Genomic DNA, 7,256 nt, shown 5'->3' on the forward strand with positions numbered 1-7,256 from the left:
AGCTAATAATTTCTTGAAATATTTTAAGAGTAAAATTCAGGAAACTTGAGGATTTTATAGGTTTTCACAAATAATATAGACTACTTAAATATAACTTTTTTTATTTAGAATGCTGGTGTCATTTCCTGACACTGAGATTCTGGCCTAAAATTACTCATTGGCACTATTTCATTATTAGAAATAAAACTCTTTAACATAAACTAGACATATGTACTTGCTATGAGTGTCAGGTGAAACTATAATAGCTCTGCCTAGCTGGAATGTGTATGATTGTTATGATACCGGTTCAGTGTTTTTTCAAAACACTCTAAGTATCTGGCAGCAAACACATTAGTCCTCAAATTTCTGTAAGCCCATCATGTTGCTTAAGCTGAGAGCCAGACCCCAAAGAGTTGGTCTGGAATAACTAAGGACCCTTTGGAATTCCAAATAACCAAGGATACCTCATAACCTCCATATTTTGAGTTTTTATGTACTAAGTTATACATATGAATAATTCACTTTCCCAGTTTTAATTAATCTGTGTGTGTACCCAGAAAGATTGCTGATGAACACAGATAAGTTGATAGAGTTGCCAAAGGAACTTAGTATTTTAGTTAAATTCATTATAAGAAATATAATGATTCTATTAGTATTTTTGAACTATTAAAATAGTATTTTGAACTATTAAATTAGTATTTTTGAACTGTTAAATAGAATTTCTTGCACAAACTATGTGCAAGAAATTCTATGCATCAGTAACTTGGACTGAAAACAGAAAAGATCTAATGTTACTTATGATAGGTTAGATTCTTTCACACACATCATAACACCATATGTATATGATTTGGGCATATGTATGTATTTACATGCTCATTTAACTCTCACCAAAATCTTGAGAAGAAGCTGTCATCCTCTTGTTTTGAGAGGTAAAGACATTATGGCTCAGAGAATTTAAGTAAATTGTTTGAGGTCCCACATAGCTAGTAGGCCAAACTAGGGCTCAAGCACAGGGCCTTTTGACTCCAGGGGCAGGGTTTAAAAACCCAGGTTAATGGGTTAACAAGGGACCTAGCAGGCCAACCTTAAAATAGCTTCCTAGATGTTGAGAAAAGGAAACCAGAACCAAGCCTTGATTTCAGAAATAGTGAATAATCTTCTAACAAGTATTTTCTAAGCACTTATAAAATGCCTTGAATTATGTGTTGAGAAGGGGACAGACTTGATCCATCCTGCCGTTATGGAGTTTACACTTTAGAAGACATCGAGCCAGTGATCATGTGGCCCTAAAGAGCTTTGGAAGTGGCAATGAGAACACACCACAGGAGAAAGGCCTTCCAGCTCCCACGCAGGCTCTCAAGATAATGGAGAGGAAGTGAAAATGAATCTGGAAACAATAGTAAACATAATCAGTTTAATAAGAGGCCTTTGATTTATTTCACAAGCATTGACAGAACACAAACTAAGTGCAAGACACCAGGCTGAACCTTCTCTTTTCATAAGATATTCCAATTCTTCATGCATCTCCTGTTTCATACATAAGTGAATCTTCCAGGAGAAAGTTGCTTTTCTGTTTAGAGATCAAAGGTATTTAAAGATTTTGTTGATTACCCTAAAAGTGGTATGGAGATAAGAGGCTTTTCCATGTGGGCAGTCTGGCAGGACTTGAGGACACAAGGGTGGGGTGTTCCAGACCAGATTACATGCAGGCAGTGACCACAGAATTGGAGCATTCAGGTCGTGTCTCCCTCCAATGCACCTAACTGTGGAAACTCAATCAGGTCCAAAAATGAATCAATTTCCTTTGCCTGTGTCCTTAAATTTGATGAATAGAGCCTTTGCTTAGAGCTACTGAAGCTTCTATTCATCTCGGTTAGTTGCTAAATAAAACGTTGTTCTTGGATGTAATTCTGGTGAATATGACTTTGGAGATTTTTCGTTTAACTATGCAAACCCAAATTATTCCCCAAGTGATGCTATGTTTGAGCTATTTTTGTTCCACATGCTCCATATTTTTTTCCATGTTAGACTAGGAACCTAGAAGAACACGTTTTTCTTGTTGACTGTGAGAAAGAAAAGTCTGAGCACAAATGCAAAATTTTGTGACAAAACAGCTAAAGTCAATCTCACGTAGAATTTGTTTTCTAGTAAATGTGGTTTGATCATCTGGAAATAGTTTTGAATCTTCAGATAGAGAAAATTTAAGATAATGAAGAAAGATAAAGCTTGAAGAAATAAAATAGGCTTTTTTTTTAAATCATAGGACTAGTAATTTTGACTTGAAACAGAGGGGCTAGTGGAACTTTCGTTTACACAATAATCCAGAACCTGCTGTCTTCCACGGTTCAGTACTCATCCAGGGTTATGCACCTCGTTAATGGTGGCATATAACTAGACCAAGAATCCTTTATCCCCCCCTTTTACAAAAGTTTTAAATAAACTTTGATTTTTAGTCTAAATTAGGCAGTTTAGAAAGTCCAAAACTAAAACTAAAACTCTTGTTGATTAGGGGAGACATACAAAGGATCAGGAATCACAATGGTTTTGGACTTCAACTAAGTTGTTGATTAGGGTAATCAACAGAAAAGACTTGTCCCAGACCCACTGCTCTCTGTACCCCTGTTTCTGTCTTCAGAGTACTGCTTTTGACCTGTTGTTTCTGACACTTACACTTCCTAGTTTTTCTAAATCATATGCTGTTAGTCATAATTGGTATTATAGAAAAAAACATTAAACTTATGTATACGTATAAATTACACACACTTTTGGGATAAATTTTCTAAAATGTAAGTTGCAAGCGTCATGACACTTCACTCCTAAATACTATATAGTGAAACTAAATATAAAACTATGGTATTTTTTGCTTTCTCTCTTTTAGATATTATCACTTGACTTTCTATTATGGGAGCAGAAGATTCCATTTTTTTATACCACCATCCATCTGCTTTACATCTGCCATCCTCCCAGTATAGCTCTAGTATAATTTTAGATAAACATATTCAACATCATATACCCTTTTTTGATGACATTAATAATTTCAAGTTTCACTTGCTTAGCTCATTTTTTTTCTTTTTTCTCAGTGCTCAGGATCAAATCCAGGGCCTTGCACATACCAAGCACATACTTTACCACTGAACTACACCTTCAGACCCAAAAAGTCTTTTAAAACATTCCACTCACAGACCAATCTCCATTAAGCATATTCCCCAGTGTCCAAACTTTCTAGTACTGTATATCATGTCTTCCTCTTTCATGGTGTATTTACTCCCTTGCTTTGGCAGGAGAGAGCCTTTAGGAGCTTCCTGAGAAAGGGAACATGGAAGGTAAAATTTTTTAGAACTTCCATGTCTGAAAATGCCTTTTCCTACACTTGATCTGTATCTTGGCTAGTAATGCATTACAGGCTTAGATGAATTCTCCTCCAGAATTTGGAGACATTCTTCCATTGTCTCTTGGCTTTTGGTGATGCAGTTAAAGTCTAAAACCATTGTGATTCCTGATCCTTTGTATGTCTCCCGTTTTGTTTTTTCCTCTACTTTAACTTACACAATCTTCTTATTTTCAAAATTTAAGATGATGCACTTTGTAATTATCTAATTATATTACCTTTCATCTCCTCCTACTTTCCATTTCCGTTTTCATCAATTTTCTGAAAGATTTATTCAACTTTCTTTTTTTGGTGTTTCTAATTCCAACTCTAGTAACATTTCCGCTGTTAAGCTTTTAATTTTTAAATGTTATATTTTTGTTCTTTGCAAGCACTTGAGTTTGTATTGTTTTCTGTCCATCTCTCATTTCATACTTCTGCATTGCTTTGATTTCTCCAAGTAGCTTTTTTTTTTTCTCTGTTGGTTCATGTTGGCCTCTAACTTCTGGGTTATTGACATCCCTCACATACCTGGCAAAATCCTTGGCAGTCTGCTTATGTTTAATATGGGGAACTAGAAAGCTGACTGGAAGTTTTGAGATGTTTGCTTTGGGTTTATCCATTTTCGACTTCATTATAGAATGAGCTGGCTAGGTTGTTTTGGAGGCAACTTCTGAGTTAGAGTTTTTAGGGCTTATGTCTAGGACTGAAATACCCTTCTCTCTCCTGATTCGAAGGAAGAGCCTGGCTTCCTGTGATCTTGAATCAAGTGGGAGAACAAACTGGGAGGACTCAGCATTGAGTGCACAAACGTATTCACTTAGCTTGGGTTGTAACGCGCCCTGCCTGGTATTCCCCTGTCCAGACACCCTCAGCTTCTCCTTTTCAGGGAGCAACTGCCCAGGAGAAGGGCCAGTTCCCAGAGTAGGGGCGCAGACAGCAGAGGGGTCTGCTAACTTCCTCAACAATGCTCAGTTGGGTCTCCTTACTCTACTTCCCCATCCAAGCTTCCTCCTTCTGTTCCAGAATCCCTGTGCTGCCAGTTTCCAAGACTTTCAGGACCTTGCTTGTCAATCAGTCTGGTTTCCAGCTTTTCCCACAGCAGGTTTAGAATTTGGTTTCTTGCATGAGCTAAGATTCCTCCTGTCCATCTACTTTCCAATTTACAAAGTTTCTCCTGTTGTGGCCACTCTGTGGTTTTACCTTTTATTTTAAATCTCTTTACTGTAGTTTTCATAGGATTTCAGGAGAGAGCAAACTTAGGCAAATATGTCCAACCTGTCATTTTATCTAGGACATTCCATCATGTTTTTTCTACACTATTACAAATATTTATGTTACCTGACTTATGAACGATATAATCTAAGATTATACGATAAAGATAATTATGATACTTATATAACCACCTTAATCAACTAAAGTAACCATGAAATGATTATCAGAAGTTTTGAGTTTTAAAGAGATGAAAAGTTGAAAAAAAGGGAAAGGAAGAAAAAATTTTAATTTATTATGGATGATATTGTCCAACTTACTTGTAGGGCAAAAACAGTTATGCAACACAAGAATGGCCTGCAGAAGCCTACTGATGATTCACAGATGGGCAGTTACTTAATATTTACTGTCCATGCAGGTGTGTGGTCCAAGATTAAGGGAAGCCAAAAGAGGACTAGGGAGCAGGAGCTGGGATGCTTTTACCAAGACTGAGAACTGAGAGGAAGGAGTACTCAGAGCCTGGAGCCAATGTGCTAATAAAAGAGAAAAATTGGTTTAGGAAGGCTCCCCTGAGTAGGAAGCTAATAGACCCCCAATACCCAGGAAGCCACCAGCCTTCTAAATCTCAAAGATCCCCAACTGAGGACCCAATGTTCAATATAGTTCGATTGAAAGGGGAAAGTGAGAAATGAGAGAAAGAAAAAAAAAAGAAAGAAAAACAGGGGATTTCAGCTTGGACTAATGCAAAGAATGACCTTGAAAATGAAATAGATTTTTTAAAATACACAGGCAGTTCTCAATACTACATTAGTTCATTTTAAGATGAATGTAATAAATACTTTGTGTGCCCATAAACTGCCCTCCTGAGGTATCTTTTCTTTTTCTTAAAACAGTTTGAATTTTACACAAGCATGGAAGGCAGTGTTGTACAGTGGAGCGTGAGACTCCAGAGGCAAGAGGCATGGTCTTTGGTGGTGGACTTTGGAGAAGAAATTCCTGGTCCTACTGACAAGTTACAAGGAGTCCTCTGTTTAGAGGGCTCTGGTCTATTCCATTTGACAGAGTGCATGTTGTCTAGCCCTTATAGTAAAAGTTGCTTTGGTCATCCAACTACTCCCTGACATTGTCTTTAGATATACTTATTGTACAAGCAGTCATGGAATGCCTATTTTGTGGCATGAAAACTAGGTGCTGAAGGTGCAAAGATGAGTCTGACATGGCCTTTGCCGTTAAAGAGACAGCTGGTGAGACATTTTGATGGCTTTCTGGCTGAACTGAGAAATGGTTCTAACAATCTGGAGACTCTTTGTCTGTTCTTTGAACAGGGAACACATTGAGTATTTTAAATCTCCACCCTTCCCTGATTTTACTTCCTTTTGTTTCTTGCCAAATACAGAAGCACAAGGCATTTTACATCATTACATTCACACACACTTTCATTTAACACACATTTGATCCAGTGTTAACACTGGATGCAGGGAAAAAAAGCTTCTCTGTGTTAGCATGTGCTCTCTTCTAAGATGGGAAGACTACACTTGAGATTTACTCAGAAAGCTTTCTGAGTCCACCCTTAACTGGAGAAGCCAGGGATGGTCACTGCAAGAACTGTGTCCTTAAAGTGTGCACAACTTCCCAATGAATGGTCAGTTGAGAAAGGATGTACACCCTGTGTACAATTTTCACTTTTCTGACTCACAGTAACTCTGTGTGTGACAATCAACAGCCCTTGCAGGAAGGATGCCACACTAACAAAGCAGCAAATAGACATTACACACACAAGGCCTCCCTGACTCAAAGTTCTACAGTTTCATTTGAACAGGATGTGACCCAAAGCTGCCAAGGCTGCATCAGTTGGAGCTTATACACAGAGCCCATTTCTCTTTAAGTAGATCATACAGCCATTGGCCAATTAATCCATTAAGAATGAAGACCTGATTCTGCCAGTGGCTCTGTTAAAATAAAATGGAACACACAAGAGAAAGTCGGTGTCAGAGAGAGAAAGAAGATAGAATCCCTTTTAGTTTAAGCCAAGAAGTTCCCAGAAGGCTAGAGAACTAGACTTTAGACTCCAAAGTCCTAGCACAGCTGCCCCCAGAGATCAGGGTGTCCTGCAGCTGATGGACAGCCATGATTTGCTGGCTACCTAGCAGCTTGAAGAGAGTGCCATATCTACATATCACTCAGCCTAGCCTAGGAAAAGCTCAAAATTCAAGGTAGAATGCCTATCATTTTCACACCACCATAAAGTAAAAAAATTGTCAGTCAAACTAATATAATGATTAACTGACCTGTCAATGTAAGTGGGCTATCCAGATGAATATCTTTTGGGAGTGGATCTATGAGGGTGTTTCTGGATGACAATCAAATTTGAATCAGTGGACTCAATAAAATTTTCCTCCCCTGTGTGGGCGGGCATCTTTGAATCTGTTGACAGTACCAATAGAGCAAAAAAGTGGAAGAAGAAGGAATATGTTCTTTATTTCCCAACTCTCTGCTGCATCTGGGACATCTCATCTTATTTTCTCCTACCCTGGGTCTCCAGCAAGTAGATGGTAGATCCTGGGGCTCTCAGCCACCATAATCACATGAATAAATCCTCATAATAAATCTGTCTCAGTCTCCTCCCTCCCTACCCCCCTTCTCTCTCTCTCTCTCTCTCTCTCTCTCTCTCTCTCTCTCTCCTGTCTCTTATACACAT

The sequence above is a fragment of the Marmota marmota genome, unplaced genomic scaffold, assembly GCF_001458135.2.
Source record: "Marmota marmota marmota unplaced genomic scaffold, marMar, whole genome shotgun sequence".
Taxonomy (NCBI): Eukaryota; Metazoa; Chordata; class Mammalia; order Rodentia; family Sciuridae; genus Marmota; species Marmota marmota.